Source organism: Mustela nivalis, assembly GCF_964662115.1.
Source record: "Mustela nivalis genome assembly, chromosome: 3".
Taxonomy (NCBI): domain Eukaryota; kingdom Metazoa; phylum Chordata; class Mammalia; order Carnivora; family Mustelidae; genus Mustela; species Mustela nivalis.
The window spans coordinates 166,708,981-166,734,430 of record NC_139022.1 but is presented as its reverse complement, the minus strand read 5'-3'; positions in this window follow the sequence as shown (position 1 = coordinate 166,734,430).

The following is a 25,450-nucleotide window of genomic DNA, read 5'->3' as shown; positions in this document are numbered from 1 at the left end:
CCTCTGCCACTACATAGTCCGGCCCTTCATGCAATAGCTCCTATCTACATAACTAATACATTTATACCTAGGGGCCTAGGTGCCTAATAAAGCTAAATGTTTGTGTCCCCCTCAAAATTCATGTATCAAAAGCCAATTCCCAGTGTATTAGGACGTGGAGCATTTGGGAGGTGATTATGGTCACGAGGGCAGAACCCTCATAAATGGAATTCATATTCTTAGAAGCTTGCGAGAGCTACCTCACCTCTTCCACCACGGGACAACACGGTGAGCAGATGCCATTTCTGAATGAGGAAGTACGCTTTTACTAGACACTAAATCTGCCAGGACGTTATCTTGAACTTCCATCTTCCAGAACTATGAGAAATAAATTGCTGTTGTTTATAAGCCACCCAGTCCATAGTATTCTGTTAGAGCAGCCCAAACGACTAAGATGGTACTTGCATTTTAATCCTTTTATTTTTCCAAATCAGACTCCAGTTACTATCCAAAAACACAGCCTCGATAAGATGAATCCCCACAAAGTCTCTAGTGTTTCTGCATTTTTTCAGCTTTACTGGGATATTATTGACATGTAAAATATGTAAGTTTATGGCTACAAAGTGATGACTTGATGCACGTATATGTTGTGAAATGATTACCATGATAAAGTTACTTTCACCCCCCTTCTTGTTTCATTTATTCTTCTCCTACCCACTTAACCATAAGTGACTCTTAATCTCACAAAACAAACTGAGGGTTGCTGGGGGGAGGGGGTTTGGGAGAAGGGGGTGGGATTATGGACATTGGGGAGGGTATGTGCTTTGGTGAGTGCTGTGAAGTGTGTAAACCTGGTGATTCACAGACCTGTACCCCTGGGGATAAAAATATATGTCTATAAAAAATAAAAAATTTAAAAAAAAGTTACTTTCACCCCCATTTCCTCGCATACTTAGCTTCTCCATTCTTTCTAAAGTCATGACGTGGAATTTCATGGTTACATGCCCTTCACATTATTATCAATCCACGATCTTCCTCTTCCAGACCTATCCCAATTGCTTTATGGTAACTTACTTGTTCCTTTCAGTTAGAAGTAATGTTAAAAAATGTGATGTATATTTGAAAAGATATCTAAAGCTATGTCAGAAACAAAACAGAACAAGCTGTCTTTTTGTAAAACACACACATGCATAAAACTACTTTTCAAGTCCTATTTTCTTTCACCTTATCTACTAAGAAGAATGATCTCCATCCTGGAAAGGGTAGAATAGACAAGTTATAAGAAAAGGAAAATGATGTGCAAGACATCAGCAATAGAGATAATTTAAATCCTTTTCATGAAAAGATCTTATTCCCCAGATAAATAATCTTTGTTCTGATAAATGAATTTAATATACCATTGAGGGCCCATTGTTCAATCATTATGTTGAATCATATGGACAGAATGATATTTCTTCTACTTCATCTTCTTTTTTTAAGCTTTATTAACAATGAGGAAGGGGCAGAAGGAGAGGGAGAATCAAGCAGACTCCTCACTCAACATGGAACTTGGCATGGCTCTCCATTTCAAAACCTTGAGGTCATGACCAGAGCAGAAATCAAGAGTCAACACGATTAACTGACTGAGCCCCCCAGGCCCCCCAGGATGATATTTCTCAAGTCTTGTCAAGCCATGCTTGTATTAAAATCCTTCAGTCGTTTGTCATTGTCACATATAGTGTCTTTTCCCCACTGCCTTTTTATTTCTCTGACCTCATCTTTTGCCACTCTCCATTGTCTTAATGCCATAATCTCCCATAGTACGTAATGTATATCATAATTGCAGTAATTAGGATAGCTTATTTTTTACTTAGTTTATTTGTCCTCCTCCCACGAGGTCTTTACAGTAGGCATTCCTCTCTCCTCTAGGCATAATGGAGAGAGCATATGTTCTAGAATGATGTAGATCTAGGCTCTGGTTCTGGCTTTTCCCCTTACTAGTGTTGGCAAAGACGATTAGCCAGCCTATTTTTTTGAGGGGAAGAGGCAAAGAGGGATGGAATGGCTGTCCAATCAGTGACTAAGAATATCTCCTATCCCTGCACATGTTTGGTTGTGGTTCTGTCATTACTGACTATGGGTTGTCATTGGAAGTATGTAATCACTTCCTCTGAGGATTTTAAGAAGTGGGTGTCTTCTCTATGTTTTCCTTTCTTCCTTTTGCTAGATTAAAAATGACTGTGAGCTGATAAATTGTAAAGGGTTTTGGTGTCTGGATTACTGCATGGAGGGGAGCTGCCTGGTGGCCAGGAAGCCTTCACTTCCAATTGTTATTTAGGTGAGAAATAATTTGTATTATGTTTATTTCTTGCTTATATATTATTATGAATTATTGTGTGATAGTTATCTCCAAAGATGGCCACCAGTAATTTCTTCACTCTTGGTACATGTTGGCCACTCCTTACCTCCAGAGGTAGAGCTTATTTGCTCTCCACTTGAATCTGGCCGGCTGGCTTTGACTTACAGAATGCAATGAAAGAGGTGTACTAACTCATGTTGTGGAGGTCCACCACCTTTTACTTTCTGCTGCTTGGGACCCAGACACCCTATGGTGAGCAACTCATGCCTAATGGAGACTCCACACGGAAGCCTGAGGCTCTCTGGTTAACAGCTCCAGCTACCAGACAATAGCCAGGGGACATTTTCAGCGTCAGTGATGATCATGGGAAGAGAGAGAAACTGCCAGTCAACTTACAAAGTCATGAGAGAATATAAAGTTGTTTTTAATATGCACCAAATGGCTTTTCAGTCCTTCTTCTCCTTCTCCAGCAGTGAGCACTGGTCTAAGTAGTACACTTGCTTTGTGACTTCAGTACAGTTACTTTACCTTCCTTCAGCTCTCATTTCATGATTTGTTCAGTGGAGTAAAAACCCTACTGATTTCATATGGCTGCAGTGATTCAATGAGACAATGATGGAGAATTCTTTATTCTGTGTCTGACATGTGGTAAGCCCTCAACTAATATTTATTTGATTGAATATTAATCTTTGGTAAACTATAAAGAAATGTTCATTTAGAAAGAAAAGGATCAGCTTCATTTATAATTACAAAACGTGAAGTTCTGTGATAGGATACATCTCAGTTCTATTCCTTTTTGCCTTGAAAGGAGACCTACATTTTGTGATTGCATTTTGAGTTTCTTCAGCTAGCTTCCTCTTCATCTTTGTATTCATCTCAACATATTTTCTTCTATGAATTCCCACTTCAGTTTTATGTAACATATCTATTCTTGCTCCTTAGTGAGAACACTGAGAAGTTATTCTCTTACTGATTTTTTCTCCTGTGGTTTTTTTTTTTTTTCAGATGTATTCTCCTTTTCTGTTAGGTGTAGGATTATTCACAGACCTCATACATAATTGTCCTATTTATTAATTCAACATACATTTAATGTGCACCCATTGTATTCTGGGCTCTAAATTAAATTTGGTTTCCCTCTAGACACACCTAATTCCTCACTATGAATTCTATTTTTCAGATCAAGGTAAACTATGGTAAGAATATAATTTATAACATTCTATATAGTCTATGGGTCAAATCTAGTCAACAACCTGCTTTTTTCCAATAAACTTAATTGGAACATAGACACTCATTCTTTTTTTTTTAAAGATTTTTATTTATTTATTTGACAGGGAAAGACATGCAGAGAGAGGGAACACAGGCAGGGGGAATGGGAGAGGGAGAAGCAGACTTCCTGGTGAGCAGGGAGCCTGATGTGGGGCTCAATTCCCAGACCGTAGGGTCAGGTGCACCGACGTTCACTTTTTTAGTATATTGACTGGGCTGATTTTGTGCTTCAATGGTGGGATTGATCAGATCTAACAGAGATCATCTAGTCCATAAAACCCAAAGTATTTACTATCTGAACCATCATTAAAAAAGCTTGTCAACTTGATGTGTGGTAATATGAATAGTTTTGGTTGGTACAGTTTGAAAGGTTCTGACTAGATGGGGGTGAGCTACTTTGACAATGGAAATTCTGAAAACTATACCATATGGTAAAGGAAAAAATACAGGCAATTTTTAGTGTTTAAAAGAGAAGCTTGGTGGGGGGCAGGGCTCTAAAATGTAAAAATGACAGATTTGATTGATACACATCACTTCTGCTTACAAGTGGCATACCACTGGTTAGAGAATTAAATAGGAGGATATTTAGAAAGGCAACCTGGAGTTTCTATGAGGAAAGGAAACGTGAATACTTTTGGACTTAGCAATTATAGCAGGGAATGCTTGCTAGCAAAATGTTTTCCTATGTGTAAAAAGAGGCACAGTCGGGGATGTTGACTGGGGCTTTTGTTCATAATGGCTAAAGTTGGGAAACAACCCTTAGCAATGAGGAATGACTAAAAAGCATGGAATAGGTGGACCCATTCTATACATGGTTTTTTAATTGAACAAATGCAGCCATTAAAATGAATGAAGTAGAGGCCCTGGGTGGCTCAGTTGGTTAAGCATCTACCTTCAGTTTAGGTCATGATCCTGAAATTCTGGGATCAAGCCCCACATTGGGCTCCCTGCTCACCAGGGAGCTTGCTTCTCCCTCTCTTTCTGCCCCTTCCCCCTGCTCATTCTCTTTCTCATTTAGTCTCTCTCTCTGTCAAATAAATAAATAAAATCTTTTAAAAGAAGAGTGAAGTAGTTTTATATGTTTCAGACTCAAAAGATTGTCAAGTTTTTTTATATTCTGCAGCACAACATTTTATACTACTTCAATATTTTAAAAACATATGTAAATATTTGTGTATATAGTTAAGCTAAATTTAACTGCATGTGATAGAAAATCTCAAATTATAGATGCTTAAGCCAGGCAGAACTCACTCTTCTGTCACATGAAGTCCAGGCAGTGAGTTCAGGGCTGCCATAATGAGACGTCTATGGTTTGAGGGGGCCACACTCCTATCTTGTTGCTAGCTGTGGGTCATTTTCACATGGATGGCATCTATATTCCAGGCAGCATAATGAGGAAACAGGTAGTGTCCAAGGGGAGGGTTGATTATATGTTACTTGGAATGTGAAGATTGCATTATTTTTTTGACATTCCAGGCATATCTTGGTCACTATAGTGCTGTAAGATGAAGACAAGGTAAGAAGGTAATTTGTTGGATATGAAGTGTTTTCAAACAGGAGTTGGGTCACAGAATTTGGAAATTATCAGGTAAAGAAAGGCTGTTAAAGATTCCTAGCCTAAAGACATTTAAAGCTAAGGGGAATGTCAGCTTCTACTTAGTCATTTTACATCTTCTAATAGAGTCTCAAAAGGAATATTCTAATGCACTTGAAAGATGTTAACCTTTCATGCCAAGCATCTTTAAAAATTATACATATGCCTGTAATTTTTATTTACTTATTTCCATATTTTTTTACATTATTATTAGTGAGGGATAATAATTATACATTGGTATTCAATACATGGACTCTGGAGTCTAATTTCTACTCAGAAAACCCATTTCCCACATCAACTTAGTTATCCTTCTTTGTTTCAGTTATTTCATGTGTAGCAAATGGACAGCACCTCATAGGGATGTGACAAATGTCCTCACATGCATAGAGCATTGCCAATGTTTGATGGATGGCAATATTAATTAAAAATAACTCATTTAGCTGAAAACATGCCTTTGTTAAAAAGAACATGATTACATTTGTAATTCAGAGTAAACTATTATCTAGAAATCCTGTGGAAAACAGAATACTTTTGTTCTCATGGTATCTACTTTCTCTCATTGGAGGCACAAAATGAGTTCACAGTCCTGAAAACATTTTTTGACTCTGGCATATATAAATCTTACATTCAACATCATAGAAACAAATCAAGTTAGCCTTGGAAGAAATCTTGGAGGCCATTTATACCATAGTCCTCATTTTGTAGATTGGGAAGCAGAGAATTAGGGTTGAATGATTGACCTAAACTCATAGAGGTAGTGTATCAGAACTTCGATAAAAATGTAAGTCTTTTCAATCACTTACCTTGGACTTTAAGCATTAGGTACTGTGTTTGTTGGGGGAATGGTGAAAAATAAGATGCTTTTGACATTCCAGACTAAAAGAAAATAAACCTAAGCTTTCTTTTTTTTTTTTTTTAAACCTAAACTTTAACTGGAGATAAATGTTTCCATGACATTTTTAAAAAGATTTATTTACTTATTTTGAAAGAGATGGAGAGAAAGAGAAAGTAAGAGTGAGAGGGAGAGAGGGAGACAGAGAATGTGTATTTTGGGGCAGGAGCAGAAGGAGAGGGAGAAAGTTTCTCAAGCAGACTCTCTGCTGAGTGCAGAGCCTGATGCAGGGCTTAATCTCATGACCCTGAGATCATGACCTAAGCCAAAAATCAAGAGTCAGATGACTGAGCCACCCAGGTACCCCATCCACGACATTTTTAAAAGAAATTTATTTATTTATTATCTTCTCTTGTGAAACTAATTATGGCACATCTCTTTTGAAGGGGGTAAAGTGGCATAAATTTCTTACTTTTTTCTCTTTCACCTCCATCCTTTGTTCCGAGTGGCTTGCTTTGTAAATTTGCCATTAATGTAAAATATGGGTTCTTGTGTTGAAAGGGAATCATCATGGCAGGAACAGGACATCTAGGTGTTTAGGAAATCTAGTTTTAATGAAATGGGAAGCATAAAACACATTTGAACTTAAAGATGTCTGAATTTTCTGGCTCATTTGATTTAATATTAATAAGTTTGAAGAACTAAAGATAGACCATGCACATAGTTTACTGCATTTGGGTAGAACAATTTTTATTTTTTGTCTGAGATAATTTCTCTCTCACTTGAATTGTTTTTATCTCTAGAAAATCTACACAGAAAAGAAAGCAGGTGGGTATGTAGTATCATTTGAGCTGGTCTGCAAATTAATACCTGTATCTCTCAGGATGATTGTTGCAGATAACAATGTCCAGTCTAGCTAGTTAAAGCATAAAGGGATTTACTAGGGGATGTAGGTCTGCTTATGTAATTTCCAGGAGTGCCAGATAACCAACCTCACATGCAACATCCAGACACTGGACTCTTCCAGTGGAAATCTACTGCCACTGATGTCACCTCCTCTCAGCACCCACAGCACTAGGGACTGAACCTTTAAAAGTCTTTGTGGCTATCGTCACAGAACACCATGCGTGGGCAAGCCTAAAGCTCTTGGTGTTGACTTCCATTTTCCAAATCTCAGTAACTGAATCTGCCTAGTTGATGGTTCATGTACAGAATCCTCACTTCAGGGAAAGCTATGAAATTCTTAAGCCTTAAATTCTCCTTATAAGGAGGTTGGAATAGAGATGGCCTCAGTAAAGTCACTGAGAGGTTAGACAGTAATCTGCACATGTTGTCTGGAAGAGAGACAGGGCCCTAGGAGTCCTCTTTATCCTTTTTTTATGAGTTGTTGTTAGGGACAAGTTTATTGGAATGTATATAATTTCCAAAGAGGAAAGTGACAGAGAAAAGAAGAAAATATACTTTGTGTAAAATATACTTTGAATGGGAATAGGAGAAAAATCTACTAAATTTAGTTATGTAACTTGGCTCATATACAGACAATTCTATTTTAATTCTAGAAGGTGTATTAAGAGAGGGATTAGAATATGGGTAGACCTTACTTTGCATGGATTTCAATTACCACCAGCTAGTTAGATATACAGTATGGCTTAAATTTCAGTTACCAAAGTCTATTAACATTGTGTGACTGCATGAAGTAGAAACTTCACTGCCAGCTCTTTCCTGCACAAATAAATCACTAAATAAATGACCAATGGGTATCATGATCAATGACTCATCATGTCCCTTCTCAGAGTCTATTGGTGACTGGCCATGGGACATCAGTTACCCACACACCAGGAGCAAAGCATGTAGTTGTGTTGCTCTTTGACTTCAGTAATAAACCCACACGACATTTCACAGAACTAGATAGCAGGAAGAGGAAATTGGTCAACAGAGATGAAAGCTTAGTGGAGAAACACAAAGTGATAATATTGACAGTGAAATTCACATGGAAAGTTACATGCAGCTGTAGGACCAGCTGACTGTGGGAAAACGGATGCTGCCAGCGGTTGAGAGACCCTGGGTGTGCAGCAAAAACAACTTAGTGATGCAGAGTTACTCACCTAAATGAGGAAAGCTATTGAGGTGAAAAGGATGATGTCTCAGAGGAAGTGACACTAGCAAAAACTTCACGGCAGAGGAACTCTCAGAGATACCTCGTGACATGAAAAACGTAAAGGAAAAATGCTGCAACAGATCCAGACTGAAAAAAGTATGATAGTTCCCCAAAACAGAAAACAATACTCACTCCGTATTTTAAGTTAAATGATGAGAAGAAAGCAAGCGGTCTTCCAACTATTCTTGATAAGTTTTTATTTTTTTTAACAAAGAAATAAACATTTTAATTCTCCATATTTCTAATGTTTTAAATTACAGTGTATTAAATAAAGACTAACTTTACTCTATTTTTTCCTTTCTATATAGTTATAATCAACAGCAGGAAACTTTTAAACTTTTGACAAAAATTTTTGAAAGTTATGGAATAACTAATTCTGCCCATGAATTAGTAAAATCGCTTTGTGTGGTTTCACATGGCACAGTTATTTATATGGTCCATACCACATGCATGAAGAGGATCTGCCTGCACTTAAAATGAGGATAAGTAAACATCCCCTAGGTCTATATTGAAAGAATCACCTCCTGGTTTAAAGGTTAAATGTGCCTTACCATTTAAGACTCCATGTTAAAAGCACTGGATTGAGGGCCTGTTCATAGAACATTTTAACACAGATTAGAAAAAAGAGAAGTGTCCTTATTTATCCTGGCTATGGTGAAAATGGAGTCCCATTAGATATGACCCTGCTGTGCATTACATAGCCTGATTATGTATGGGTGGCCCAGGCTGGTTTCAGGGAATCTCAGTCCAAGTTACAATGACAACAGCACATGTAGTTGGACCACAGATGCTGAGCAGAGAGCTCTTCCTCTCAACAGAGCAGGTGGGAAAAGGTCCAAAGTGGACACGGGTATCCATCAGTGTGTTGAAAGTTAAGAACCAGGGCTGGGTTGAGGGGGAGGCAAGTGGAGTCAAATCACTAAAATGTGGGGTCAGACTCTGTCTTCACTTAAATTTTTGAGATTTTATTCATCATGAAATTTTTGCATTCATTTTGATTTTTAAAAGTGATTCATTATAAAGTGATGTAGTTTGATTAGTGAGTTTGTTGGTGCTTTCCCCTAAATTTTGTGCCTCGGTGACTACCCAACTTACCTTATCATGTTCCCCACCTTACAACTTTATGAGGCAACTTATATTGCACTGCAGATCCACTGTTAAAAGCAAGGGAAACAGCATGGCCAGGACTTCAGGGACTAGAAGAACTGTGATCCTTTTTGTTCTGAATGTAAAATACTGGCCATATTCATGGTTCAATTTGGCTACAAATGACAGGAAAACATACTTACCTCTGAGTAACTGTCAGAATATGAACTTTTGCCTGCAATTTTTGACAAGCTATGTGATATTTTTGTTGTGTTTAGAAATTCAAGTATTACTTTACACGTGTTGGGTTGCTTGATTTAGGGAATAAAAACATGGAACACACAATTAAATCTGAATTTTAGATATGCAACAAATAATTCCCTAGAATAGGAATACTCCATAAAATATTTATATAGACTTATCCTAAAAAAATCATCCCCTATCTGAAATTCAAAATTAGTGTCCTGAATTTTATCTGACATGTCTACACTCTGTGCAGCTGCGATGATTCAGGGAAGGTTAAGTCCCATCTCCTTAGCTGGCCTAAACCCTCCACAATGTTTAGGTCTGGACATGTTAATGAAAATCACATATTAATGCCTTGAATCAGAAGTGGTTCTGCAGACAGTAAATTTCTTTAAATGTTAACTCACGTCTTTGCATAAAACAACTTTTTATAATTGGATAGGCACCTCTTTTTCTGTCCTTTTTTTAAAATAATTTTTTTATTATTATTTTTTAAACATATAATGTATTATTAGCCCCGGGGTACAGGTCTGTGAATCACCAGGTTTACACACTTCATAGCACTCACCATAGGACATACCCTCCCCAATGTCCATAACCCAACCATCCTCTCCCTCCCTCCCTCCCCCTGGCAACCCTCAGTTTGTTTTGTGAGATTCAGAGTCTCTTATGGTTTGTCTCCCTCCTAATCCCATCTTGTTTCATTTATTCCTTTCCTACCCCCAAACCCTCTACGTTGCCTCTCAAGTTCCTCATATCAGGGAGATCATATGATAACTGTCTTTCTCTGATTGACTTATTTCACTAAGCATAATACCCTCTAGTTCCATCCATGTCATTGCAAATGGCAAGCTTTCATTTCTTTTGATGGCTGCGTAGTATTCCATTGTGTATATATACCACACCTTCTTTATCCATTCATCTGTTGATGGACATCTATACTCTTTCCATAGTTTGGCTATTGTGGACATTGCTGCTGTAAACATTCAGGTGCACCTGCCCCTTCGGATGACTACATATGTATCTTTAGGATAAATACCCAGTAGTGCGATTGCTGGGTCATAGGGTAGCTCTGTTTCCAACTTTTTGAAGAACCTCTATGCTGTTTTCCAGAGTGGTTGCACCAGCTTGCATTCCTACCACCACTGTAGGAGGGTTCCCCTTTCTCCACATCCTCATCAGCATCTGTTATTTTTTGACTGTTAATTTTAGCCATTCTGATCAGTGTGAGGTGGTATCTCATTGTGGTTTTGATTTGTATTTCTCTGATGCCCAGTGATATGGAACACTTTTTCATGTGTCTCTTGGCCATCTGGATATCTTCTTTGCAGAAATATCTGTTCATGTCCTCTTCCCATTTCTTGATTGGATTATTTGTTCTTTAGGTGTTTACTTTGATAAGTTCTTTATAGATTTTGGATACTAGCCCTTTGTCTGATATGTTGCTTGCAAATATCTTCTCCCATTCTGTTAATTGTCTTTTGGTTTTGTTAACTGTTTACTTTGCTGTGCAAAAGTTTTGATCTTGATGAAGTCCCAATAATTCATTTTTCCCCTTGCTTCCCTTGACTTTGGCAGTGTTTCTAAGAAGAAGTTGGTATGGCTGAGGTCGAAGAGGTTGCTGCCTGTGGTCTCCTCAAGGATTTTGATAGATTTCTTTCTCACGTTGAGGTCCTTCATCCATTTTTGAGTCTATTTTTGTGTGTGGTGTAAGGAAATGGTCCAGTTTCATTTTCCTGCATGTGGCTGCCCAATTTTCCCAACACCATTTTTTGAAGAGACTGCCTTTTTTCCATTGGACATTCTTTCCTGTTTTGCCAAAGATTAGTTGACCATACAGTTGAGGGTCTATTTCTGGGCTTTCTATTCTGTTCCACTGATCTATGTGTTTGTTTTTGTGCCAGTACCATACTCTCTTCATGGTGGCAACTTTGTAATAGAGCTTGAAGACTGGAATTGTGATACCACCAACTTTGGCTTTCTTTTTCAACATTCCTCTGGCTATTTGGGATCTTTTCTGTTCCATATGATGCTTTCTTTCCTTCTTTGGAATGATAGAACATTAAAAATTATTATTATTAATTATTAAAAATTATTATTATTATTAAAAATAGGCTAATAAAGGTCAGGCTTCATCTTTTTATCTCATTCTTTTGACAGCTAATGACTGAAAAGAAAACCACATGAGACCAAAATATGAAATCAGTTTTCCATATCACAGCTGGATGAGGCTTGTTCCTTTGTTCATGATCTATCAAAGTGTGTAATTTCAAGCAACTTTCCTCTTCTGATCCGTGTAATGATTCTTTTCTTTTATTTTTCTTTTAGGTTTTTATTTAAATTCCAGTTAGTTAACACACAGTGTAATATTGGTTTCAGGGGTACGACATAGTGATCCAACACTTCCATATGCACCTGGTTCTCATTCCAAGTGCTCTCCTTAATCCTCATCACCTATTTCACCCACCCCCCTGCCCACCTCTCCTCCAGTAACCAGTAGTTCATTCTCTGTAGTTAAGGGTTTGCTTCTTTGTTTGCCTCTTGCTCTTTTTTCTTCCCCTTTGCTCATTCTTTTTGTTTCTTAAATTCCACATATGAGAAAAATCGTATAGTATTCATCTTTTTCTGACTACTTTGCTTAGCATGATACTGTGTAGACTCCAGCATGTGTTTTGAAGCCATGGTAGATTATCTATCTATCTATCATGTATCTATGTATAATCTATCTATGTATCATCTATTTATCTATCATCTATCTATCTATCATATTTCATATTTGTAATTTGATTAGTCAGATGGCTAATAGCAAATCTAGCATTCAAATGGTGGTAGAGTTAGGAATATTGGCCTGTATTAACCACAGTGATTTGCACTTTCTGTTTACATCAGGAAAATCTTAGTTATATTTCTCACTTGCCATTTTTTTTTTTTTTTTTTTTGGAAATTGGTTCTTTATTTCTTTTGCTTTCAAGTTTTTCCTAATGGTACCTTCATGCCAAAGCCAACACAAAAGATTATTTCACACTTAGTGAAGCATGTCTTGGTGTCATTCCTCCTTGTATTGGTTCCCTTGCTCTAATTGCCAGGCACCTTTCTTAACCTGGCAACAAACTCATGCCATTTCTAGTCTACCCAAGCTTGTTGTTGCTATTTCAATATAGAACACTGGAAATACCCAACCCTCTTGTTCTGCTCAGCTTCTCTGATATTTAAATCTTAGAGAGAGAGATGGAAAGAAGTCACTTTTTTCCTGCTCCTGATGAATTTATCCCATTGCTTGAGTGTTATATCCTTAGGGCCTGTGAAGCCACTGGGTAAATCTGTTGGATTGAGAACTTGCTACCAGGGTTGGAAATAAGTGCATAATGTTGAAAGAGTCCTGGACCCATCGAAGATTCTGACAACATGCCAGGCACAGAGCTAAGTGTTATGGGTGTGATCATGAATCCTTTGGTTTTAAAGAGTCTGTGTGCTTGTGGGAGAGATGAGCATGCACAAGTAATTTGATGACAGTTTCATTTATTATTGTTATTTAATGCTAGTGTTTTGTATAGAGAATGATGTGAGCTGAAGTAGGATTAAAGGTGCTCTTTTCAAGCAAGGTAGGAGAGAAGTTGGTGTGGTTATAGACTCCCATGGCACTGTTAGGTGATGCTTGTCCCATAGCTGAATAGCGACGGTAACACTGAATACCATGCACTGTGAATGTTGATTTTGAAATTAAATTGCTTTTGCTGCTAAATACCAAGAGGATGGGGGCGAATTTAATCTCTTTTCCTTCTGACTGTGAGTAGCTAAAGAAATTTCTGCCTCCAACCATGGCCCTTCTCAATAGTAAGGTATGAAAACTAGAGCTCTAATGTAGAAGAGGTTAGTTGTAAAATCGATTAGATCTGGCAGGAAACATTTAAGTTTGGCAGGTTTCCCAGGAGTCACATAGTTTGGGAGCCAAGCAGAAATGCTCCACCAAGTTAAATGCTCAGGACCTGTCACCATTCAATTGTCTGCCAGCAGTAAAATTCAATGAACTTGGGAAGGAGGTGGTTCCAGATTCTCGAACATCTTTATAGCAAGAGCTATCAAATATGAATAGTTCTTTTTTCTCTTTGAAAACATATTTTTTTCTTAGCAGGATCCTAGCAATTTTTATTTATTTAATTTTTTTTAAAGAACAGAGAAAAAAACAAGGCAGAAGAAATACATGGTATCTGAGGCTTTATAAACAAAATATTTGATAGAATTTTCTAAAACTGAAATCTTGTTAAAGAGAAATCTGAGCCTTGGGATAAAGACTATCTTCAGAGTCCCCATAGGACACTTTAGCTCCTATTTGAATCTGACTCTGACGCCTTGGCCTTGACAATAAACTATATCAACAATAAATCAGGCTCCCTGTGGTTGTTCTTTGTTCTGGTGTTGGAGCTGAAGGAGTATGAGAAGACTCTGTTCTTCCCAAGTCAATTCCATTCCATTCTATAAATGTTTGTTGATTTCTCCTCTGTAGTATTTACAGTAATTGGGGTGGTGGATTTGGCGGGGGGTGGGGGGGGAGGGAGACTATTTCAGTGATGCTTAATTCACATCTCTCAGGTCAGATTTAGCACAATGTCTAGAGAATCCATAATTTGTGCTGAGTGAGGGATTCATTCTGAATCCCTGAAAATTACTATACTGAATGTGATTTATTTTGAGATTCTTTGGCATATTCAGTGGGGTGCTGACAAACACATACAGAGTACACTCTCTCTCTTGGGTCAATTAATTAACATTTGTAGTATTCTAGACAGAAATATATATTCCAGAAGCGGTTGTTTAGCACTTGAAAAAACGAAAGCCTGATGTCTCCAGAAGTGGCTGAATAAAAGTGTGCCAGCTAACTTTTTTTCTCATCAATCCTAGAAAGTTAAAAATTTGCACAGTGGACATTGGTGAAATAGTTATGCTTAAAATATGTGAATTGACTGGAAGTATTTTTTTTTTCCAGCTCTATTGAAATATAGTTGACATATAACATTGTGCAAGTTTAAGGTGTATAATGTGTTGATTTAATATAATTATATGTTATAATGTGATTACCATTATAGTGTTAGCTGATGTCACATACATTATGTCTCATAATTACCGTTTCTCTTTTGTGGTGAGCACATTTAAGATCACTCTTTTAGCAACTTTCAAGCATATGATATGGTATATAGTTAACTGTAATCACAATGCTGTGCATTGGATCCCCAGCACTGACTCATAACTGGAAGTTGGTGCCCTTTCCAATATCTCCTCATTCTGCTGCCACCATACCCCACAACCCTCAGCACTTGGTAATCACTATTTCACTCTGGTTCTATGAAATCAGCTGTTTGAAATTCCACATATAAGGGAATAGTATTTGTCTTTCACTATCTGACTTACTTCATTTAGCACAAAGCCTCAAGGTCCTTCCCTGTTGTCACAAATGACTGGATTTCCTTCTTTCTCATGGATGAATAATACCCCATTGTATATATATACCACATTTTCTTTATCCATTCATCCACTGATGCACACTTATTTTGTATCCATAGCTTGACTATTGTGAATAATTCTGCAATAAACATGGGAGTGCAGATATCTCTTCAATGTCCTGTTTCATTTCCTTTGGATATATACCCAGGAATGGGATTGCTGGATGATATGGTAGTTTTATTTGTAATTTTTTTGAGGAATCCACATACTGTTCGGAATTGTAGCTGCATCAGTTTACATTCCCACCAACAGTGCACAGGGTTTTCCCCACATCCTTCTCATCACCAGCACTTGTTACGGCTTGTCTTTTGGTATCAGCCAATCTAACAAGTATGAGATGATATATCATTGTGATTTTGATTTGCATTTTCCTAATGATTAGAGATGCTGAGCGTCTTTTCATGTACCTCTTGGTCATTCCTTGGGGGGAAAAATGTTTATTCAACTCTGTTGTCCATTCTTTTTTTTTTTTTTTTTTTTTTAAAGAAAAAGACTGCTAGCAGCGAAGTACAGAGAGAATCTTAAGTAGGCTCCACTCCCAGCATGGAGCCTGAGGCAGGGCTTTGGAGGGTGGAAAGGTGGGGCACTGGGGCTTGGTAGTGAGCTGGATCTCAGGACCCTGAGATCATGATCCAAGCCAAAATCAAGATTTGGTCACTTATCCAACTGAGCCACTCAGGTGCCCATGTTTATTTTTAAATTGATTTTCAATTTTTTTTTCTACTGAATTGTATTAGTTCTTTATATTTTTTGGATATTAACCCCTTACCAGATGCATGGCTTGCAAGTATTTTGTCCCATCTGGTAGGTTACCTTTTCATTTTATTGATTGTTTCTTTTGCAGTGCAGAAGCTTTTTGATGTAATTCCACTTACTAAATTTTTCTTTGTTGTTTGTGTATTGGTGTCATATCTAAAAATTAGTGTGTAAACCTGGTGATTCACAGACCTTTACCCCTGGGGATAAAAATATATGTTTATAAAAAATAAAATTAAAAAAAAAATCATTGATGAGACCAATGTCAAGGAGATGTCTTTTTTATTTTCTTCCAGGAGTTTTATGATGTCGAGTCTTATGTTAAGTCTTTAGTCCATTTTGAGTTATTTTTTGTGAGTGGTGTAAGATAGGAGTCCACTTCCATTTTTCTACGCGTGGTTGTCCAGTTTTCCCAACACCACCTCTTGAGGAGATTATCCTTTCCCTACTGAGGATTCTTGGCTTATTGGTCAAATATTACTTGACTATATATTCAGGGGTTAATTTTTTGGGTCTTAATTCTGTTCCATTGGTTCATGTGTCTATTTTTCTGCCAGCACCACACTGTTTTGATTACTATAGGTTTGTAGTATAGTTTGAAATCAGGAAATGTGATGCTTTCAGTTTTGTTCCTTTTTCTCAGGATTGCTTTAGCTATTCAGGGTCTTTTGTGTTTTAACACAAATTTTAGAATTTTTAAAAAAATTTCTGTAAAAACATACCATTGGAATTTTGATAGGAATATTATGCAGTGATGATCCCCCTTGTGTGAACAGGGTCTAAGAATCTAGTGTGCCTACAGATCTGCTACATAGTGCTGTAGGCCTAGGATTCCAATAATTTCCATGGCTGCTGTGTGTGGAGGATCTTGGAGCTTCATTCTGCCTCTCTCATTAGCCAAAATCCTGCCACCAGGATATTGACATGTCTGCTTTGAATGAACTTACTCAACAAACTGGGCTCTGTGTGCCTCTAAGATCAGAGAGTAAAGACTTGATTTGGTTTTCAGAACAGGTACATGACTGTATGTGTGAAAGGATATGTAACCATTTTTACCTTCCAGTCCACCTGGCTGAATTCCACCAGAGACTTCTTTCACTGAAAGCAATCTTGTGACTGCTAATTGCAGGAGAGAAACACAGTAGCTCTCATCTAACTCTTGGTGTCGGTGACTAGCAATGCCTTAAAAAAATATGATATTGCTGATATTCATGAATGACTTCTGATCAGCACCCACCAGGGTAGACTGTGCCAGTAAATACTTTCTAGAGTTTTTTTCCTTTAGTAGCACCAGAGGGGAAAGGATTTTGCTAATTAGGAGCATGATTGAGAAAATGATGTATTATATACCTCTAATTATTTTTCTTTACCTTTAGATGAAACTTCTAAGAGGTGTTTGGCGTTTGAAGAATTTTCAAAAGAATTTTTCTTTTTATGCTTCATCTTCCATGACACATTTTTCTCTGGGAGCAAAGTCAGAGAAGGGTATTTGGAAAGAAAATTCTGTTGCCATGATTAAAAGAAACATCCACTGCTTTTTAAAAGCAGTTATGTGTGGAAGGAGCCTGGTGTGGATAGTGGGGTCAACCAAAGCATGGGAACTCAATTTTCCCAAACCTGTCCAAAGGACGTGTTCAAAAATATTATCCAGAAATCTCTCAGGATCTAAATGTGTAGACATTCATTCGATGACAAAGTAAAAGGAGACTTTGTGGACTTATATGAAAATCTGAACATTTCGCTTAAAGTCCCTCTAAAACGAACATCACAGGGACACTAAAGAACTGATCAAGAAAAACAAACTTATTAGTTAAGTAATGAAGACACCGAAGACAGAACAGAAGAAAATCACTTGGTTGAAATATATTTGTCTTTTCAGAATGCTTTCTCTTTTGCTTATATTTTGAAGGGAGCACTCTGAGTTTCCAGGAAATTATTTACCTTACTACTGTCCCTTCTCTGCCCTTGCTCGGGTATGTGGCTCCAGTTCTAATACCTGTAAAGAAACGATGACTTATTATGTGTGCTTTCATTCCTTCCAGAAAACGGATTGTATTAGCACCTACGGCTTGCCCATAACACATTTGCAACCACTTCATTTGTTGGACCTAGGAAATAAAAATGAGATTTCCTTTAACAAAATGATATTCTGACGTTCATAAAAATGAAGTAGTAGGATCATTCAGCCAGCCTAGAAGGCCGCATGCCAAAGTGATAACAGTTTAAATAACATAAAGTACAATGTCAAAGTAGTTCAAGTAATAATATGTAAATTTCTACTAAAGAATAAGGAGAAAAAGACACTTCTTTTTACTGCAATGTACCATAAAGAGCCCACATTCTGTAGGACTCGTTTGGATATGGCCAATGAAAACCAGCAGTTGATATAATCTAACTTGCTTTCAATACTCTGTAACAAAATGAGACTCAGAGAACAAATGATTCTACAGAAACCTTTATGAAAGTAGTAAAGCTATCCTTTGTTCTTTAAATGGTGCAAATTTAGACAAATTCTGTGACCACAGGACAGAAGATGAGTAGATTAATATATTGGTTGCATAATAAATCAGGTTCAAATAAATGGATCTGCTATCTAATTTTCTGCCACCTAAATTGATGTCACATTTATCTTTATGATCAAGAAACTATACCTTTAGACTGAATTTATGGGAAGTTAAAAATATTATATATTTCTTTTTATATGGAAACCTTAAATCAATTGCCTTCATTTCCACTTCATTGTTAATGAAGCAATGATGGCAAGGTGCTTCAGGAAATAGTGGCTCTTTTATAAACAGCTGAATTTTTATCAACATGGAATGGGCAACATCTAAAGGTCAATGACTCGAGATAAAGCAGCTCATAATTTATGGGTTTTTGTAATGACTTACGAGAAGGTTGTGACACAAACATAGACTTGTTTATTCTTTTCAGTTTCTCTTACTCATTTGCTTCTGGGTCACCTAGTCTTTTTCAATTCATTCTTGATATGAAATTGCTAATTCAAAAAATAATGTAATTAAAACACAATAGAAAGTTAGTACCATATATGCCTTAATACCATGATAACCAAAGCGCATTAGAGATGATTTTTTCAATCTTGCAGTTCACATGTTCCTCTACTAACCAATATCGTTGGCAGTTTTTATAGGCAAATGAGTAAAAGGAAGTTATTCATATAAGACTGTTGAATTTTAGAATTAAAAAGGAGAGTTACAGTTCATCTAGTCTTTCTGCCTTACTTAACTGGTGAGAAAATGAGCATTGTGTAGGTTAAATCCTCTGTCTATGGTGACACAGGTGTCGTGTTTCTATTCTATTGCTTATTTGTCTAATGTGTTCAATTAGCTTATTGTGTCCAAGAAACCCCAAAGTCCTCTGAATACTTCAGTTACTGGTCGTCCGCTCTCCTCCATCTGTGTGGGCATCTGTTCTACATGGTTTATGTTCCTTCCCAGGGATCTGAATCCTTATTTCCCATCTGACTCACTAAGTTTAAGCTGGCTGATCTACCCACTGACTCAAGGGACTGAGTCCTAAGAATCACTTGGCTCAGGGGAGACCAGAAGGTTTGCAATGGCCGTGATCTCTACTGGTACTACTAATTATTCTTGTCCCATGGCTCATGCACACATGAATATACATTAGCTCTATTATTTAACTACTGAAAATTTTATTAAAAAGTTTCTAAATGTGTTGTTTTAGCTAATTTCAGCAAAGTGAGTCCCTTCCACATTCATTCTTAGATTGATGTATTTTTATCATCACACTGAAAAAAATCCAAAACATGGCATAAATCCAAACCTAAATTTTGGTAAAGGCCAATTGAAGATATAATCTGAAAAACAGAATAAACCAGGAAGATTTTTTAATTAAGGATTTTTTGGCCTCAGATGTGTGGAATTTTTAATCTTTTTTCTTTTAGGAACAGGCATTTGAAAGAATAGGAACATATATTATGAGATATTATACTTGATTATCTTTAGCTTTTTATCTGTGAGGAAGTAGTCATTCAAAATTATGCTCATTTAACCAAAGATAACAAGCTTTGGGGACCTATTATTTTTTATATTTCCTCTTCTTTTTTCTTTCTTTCTCCTTTTGGTGGGCTCTCTTTTCTAGAGTTCTGTGTTATAGTATGCTAGCTTCATTAAGTAAATTTGTATATTCTACCTTAATAAGGGGAACATAAATAAGAATGAAAAAAATTTAGATTGTAGGAAATACACCAACTTTAAACTATGATATTATTATAATGAATTTATCCCTTGTTATTCAAATCTATTCAGTCTCTAAGGTGGGATATGAGAGCTCCTGTAGTAAGTTTAGGTAACAAGGACCATTGTGAATTATTTGAATCCATTCATGTTCTGAATTTTGGATACCAGGTAGTAAAAGTTGGCAAATTGAAGTATAACTTTCTTCCAAATTGACCCATTTTTCCAGCTTTATCTGACTCTGTTCTAAGTTTGGAGAGTTTAATAGGAAGTGTTACTTGTATCTTTCAGTTTATACTGTTAGACCATTCTGCTTTCATGCTTCCCAAGGACAGTTTTTATTCTCAGTCATTTTTTTAAAGTTTTTTTTTTTTTAAATTATTTATTTGAGAGAGACAGAGATAGTGAGACAGCATGAGTGAAAAGGAGAGGAAGAAGCAGGCTCCCAATCCCCTCTGAGTGGGGAACCCAACTCAGGGGCTCATGACCTGTGCTGAAGGCAGAGGCTTAACCAACTGAGCCACCCAAGCTCCGCTATTGTCATTCATTTTTGAAAGAGCGATTTGGGAGAAGGACATGAAACAAAGTCAAGGTAAAAAAAGCATCTCTTTACTTGGGGTTAGGAGTGAGTCTGCTTCTAGATGCTACAGCATGAAGACTTCTGGAGTAGATCCAGGGAAGGGAGTTTTGGGCATGTGATGGGAGCAATAATATCACTGTTCAAATGGAAGCAGCTGCCAGGTCTGTAAGCTATAAATTGTTCCGCTTACTCTGTAGCCCATCTATGGTGTCTGACCACCAGCAGAGCCTATAAAAATTTGTCACCTGATTTCACTTGTAAATAGGGAATGAAAAAAGAGTTAGTTTCCATGTTCAGAAGTAAATGAACACGGGAAGTGTCTTATTCCCAGACTAGACAGTGATTCCTCTAGCATTCACTGAATAGGAACAACGACATTGGATGAGCATCATATTTTAAGTGGCATCTGCAATGGAGATGAAGGTCTTGCAGTAAGATAAGATGTCCTGAATGGAAAACAGGAATGCTAATGTGGGTGGTAGTAATGCTGTTACTACTATTCTCTCCACCGCCACCACTATTCCTACCACTACTATCACTAATACAAGATGAAATACTATGTGCCTGGCCTTGTTCTAAGCACTTTCTCCAAATCACTCACTTGATATTAATGACAACCTGTGAACTGCCTTTATTATCCCTATCTGGCAGATAAAATTACTAAGATCCAGAAGATTAAGGAAAGTCCAAGATCACACAGCTCATAAATGTCAGAGAAGGCTTGGAAGGTGGGTAGCCTTCTGCAAAACCCCTGTTCCTAATAGCCCTATTATTCTACAGAATGATTCCACAGAGCCAGGAAAGAGGTACATGAAAGCTAATATCTGGCAATGAAGCTGACACGGGCTTATTTAAAAAAAAGAAAGAAAGAAAAATGTTTTTTATTTGCAACCGTATTTCCAAATAAAGTTTAAGATATTTGTCTTGTACTACATCTTTCCTATTATAAATTTTATTAGTGTCAGTATTTAATTTCTTTAAGAAAATAGCATGTTTTTCTTTTAAGTAAGTCTTCAAGATATTTCAACCCATCTTATAGGTATACAATTTGATATGATATAGAAGGATAATGAACAAGTTAGTTATTCAGCATTAATCTCTCACATAGTTTCCAAATTATGTTGATGCTTACCTTGAAATTTTCATGATGAAGCTACAGATTTTAAGGCATGGAAGAATTATTTTACTTTAGTATTTTTTAGTGGATGTGTCTGCACTCAGCGAACAGTGGACTCATTCTATCTATATTCAGACACTTCTCTGGGAGCCCAGCCATAGTAGGTACCTGCTCGTGGTCTAAGTAGTTGCCAGCATTAACATACCATAATGGCACATTGGGACCAACCCTAACATCAGGGATGAGGATGGAGAAACTGAGACTCAGGACCAAGGACAGCGGTGGCACTATCGGAATCTCAACAGCAGTTACGTATTGGAGGTGAGGACTGAGAATCCGTAGTCAGTGTCATGCACTTTTTGAGCTTCAGTCTGGTGTTGGTCATTTGGACTGTATGTACTGAGAGAAAAAATTGGGGGTTTGAATAAAAAAGATTGCTTCTGGGTTAGGAGAGGAATCTTATTTTAGGGGTCTATTTTAGGAAACTGAGCCTTCCTTTCTTCTTTCTTACTTTTCAGGGTTAACATTGGGAAATATTTTCATTCCTCTCTCTTCACCTTACAGTTCTCCCCCCTTCATCTTGAAGTCCTTACTGACTATTTTGGTGTTTGTTCTAATGTTTCAGAAAACAACAACAACAACAACAACAACAATAATTTTCCCACTTGAATTTCCTTTCAATTTGCCTGATTGAAATTTGATATCATGTATCAAGTGATTCATCTGTAGCATTTGTATCTAGTTATTTGGACAAGAAGCCCTGCATAAAAGCAATTATGTTGGGTAATTCCCATGTATCCACATGCAACTCAAATGGATATGTGTCCTTTAAAATCTCCAGATGCCAATTCAGGGAAAAGCACAGAGCAAAACAGAGATACACTGCTCTTAGCCAAAATTGTCTTCTGGAACAAAGTTCTAAATAACAGCATTGTAAGGGCTTAACCAGGGATTCTCAAATTTATCACTATTGGCATTTTAAAAAATATTTATTTATGTATTTATTTATTTGAGAGACAGAGAGCAAGTATGAGTGAGCAGAGGGGCAGAGAGAGAGAGAGAGAGAGAGAGAGAGAGACGCTGAGCAGGGAGCCCAATGCAGGGCTTGATCTCAGGACCCTGAGATCGTTAGCTGAGTCAAAGTCAAATGCTTCGCCAACTAAGTCACCCAGGTACACCTCTATTGACATTTTGTTGAGGATAGTTCTTTGTTGTGAGAGCTGTCCTATGCTTTCTGGAATGTTCTAGCTCTCTAAAATGCACTCAGTGATGTTTTATAAATCAATCTCGTCCACGCTACATTTCTTTTAGCTATCCCAACTCAACAACAATAAACAATGTTGACAAAGCCTTTCAAAGTTCTAAACATACAGGTCAAAAAGATCTAATAAATGTTCATACAAATAGCAGTTTTCAAAACACTTGAAAATCCCATTTTACTTTCATAAAAGCCTTGTATGTTATCTTAGTTGTTGCTAATGTTATTTCCATCTCACAGGTGAAGAAACTAAGTTACAGCTGAAGTCACACAGCTGGTTCATGCAAGTGTAGGCTCAGAGCTTGAGTCTCCACAGTGCAAAGCTCCTGAGCGTCCATAAGGGCCTGCGGGTGTGTATGGGTGGGGACTGCTTGAGGTCAGATTTTGGTTTTACCAATTCCTAGCATGGCAAATTGGGCCGGTTATTCAATCTTATTATTTTTCAGTTTTCTTAGTGTAACATGAGGACTATACATTATAAGATTAGAAGGGACTTTATAAGGTATATAAGACTGTGAAGAATAAATTATCACCATTTATATATAGTAAGTGCATAATAAATATCAGGTATTAATAATAATGTTTATATTATTATTATTATTATTATTATTAAGAATGAATAATGTTAGGACAGGTTGCCTAGATTTGGGCCAAGCTCCATCCTTATGAACCACTGATTTATCTTTTCTCTGTTGACACTTTTCTCTGACAACACTTGTCATCTTAGGAATTTTCTGGATGGAATCAGAGCAACACTGGAAGGCCAGATCTGGGAATGGCCAAGAACCAGGAGAGGCCACAACTCTGGCATCAGGATTTGCACCTTGATTCACCTAGCAGGAGCAGCCTGGACACTGTCACTATGGCCAACAGCATCCATCCCTCCTCAAGTCCTGTGCTTCTCCCTGGAAATTCAAGGGTCCAGGAGAGGGGTCTGCTCAGTTTCAGCAGGCTGCATGGGGCTGGGGGCAGACAATCTGGACTGTGTGGTGGATGGCACAGCCTCTTCCCAGATACACAACACACATGGGAGAAAGGAAGCTCCTAACCAACCCTGGTTTATGAAAGGATTGTGACTGGCTCAGGCTTTTCTACAATGCACAATGTATTTATTTACTTGGGGAGGGGATTTGGAAGGTGGTGGGGGGGCAAGAGACAGAGAGAGAGATAGTGAGAACACTAGTTTCCCTTCTAACAGTTAATCACTATGATATTATAAGTAGAATTTATTCTTTTCATGATAAATTACTTCATTGAAATACATCAGTTTTTTCCCACTTTATAGCTAAATATTTGCTTTGAGTAAGGTTGCAATCTATATCTCACTGGTGGGAATGATAATGAGGAATGACTGATTATTGAAAGAAATATTTACAATTGTAAAAGAAAAAAAAGTTAAGTCATTTCACCCACTTTTTACTTGCTATGCACCTGACACTGGGCTGGTGTTGAGGACCAAAGGTGCAAAGAACATGGGTCCTCCTCTAAAAAGCAAACCACCCAACTAAAGATACAGACAAATTAAAAATGCAGCACAGCAAAAAGTAGCTGTAGCATCATGCGACAAATGTTTCCATAAGGACATATGCAATATGTTTTGGTTTAACAGAGACAGGACACCATAATGGCAGTGATGTGAGCTCTGAGCTGAAAGAGAAGAGGACATTCCGGAAGGGAAAAATCAAAGGGGAGAGAAAAACCATAAAGAGAAAAGACACAGACCCCATATCTGTTCTATATGTTTCATGGAATCTTGTTTGCTTTCTTGCCATTTTTTGTTCCTTGTGGGTTTTATTCGTTGTTGTTGTTTTGTTTGTTTGTTTTTGTTTTTTTTTTTAAGGAGCTGGAGCTGCTGGGTGATAGTCTGCTGTCCTATCAGATCATGTGCCATGTGAAGAAACCATGTTTCTGGAATAATTTCATGCAAGTAGTATTTCTGAAGGTGCCCCCAATCTAGGACGGCCTAACCCTTGTGTGGATACTATTTTGGAAAGGGGAGACATGCTGGTGTTTAGAGAGGAACAAAATATCACCTCTGCTGATCTAATTCCATTTTAACATGTCCTCGAGCTCATTTTGATAAGACTTAAATCAGCAGGTCTGGCTCAGGTATCAGCTGTATCAGATAAATGCTGCAGAGGGTGGCACAATTGTGGGATCAATTAGCATCTTAATTACCCACTAAAATTAATTAAGGTAAAGGCGGGCGTTAGAACAAATGGCCCATGTGGGCAATTTGAATAGTTCTAGATACGTAAGATAAATCTGCCTTTCTTTTCCTGCCTCCTCCCAGTCAAGCCTTTCCAAATTTATCTCCTTTGAAAAATTATTAAAAGACTCAAATAGATTTCAAAAAGGCAAGTGCAGCCTGACAAAGAATGATAGGTGAAAAATCATGGTCTCAGATATTAGTCTGCTTAGATTGGGTGTCAGCCTGCTTTTTTAATAAGAAGCCATGGCGTAAATATTTGAGACCTGGGGGCCGTCGGTCTGTGTTACAATGACTCCCCTCTGCCCTGATAGT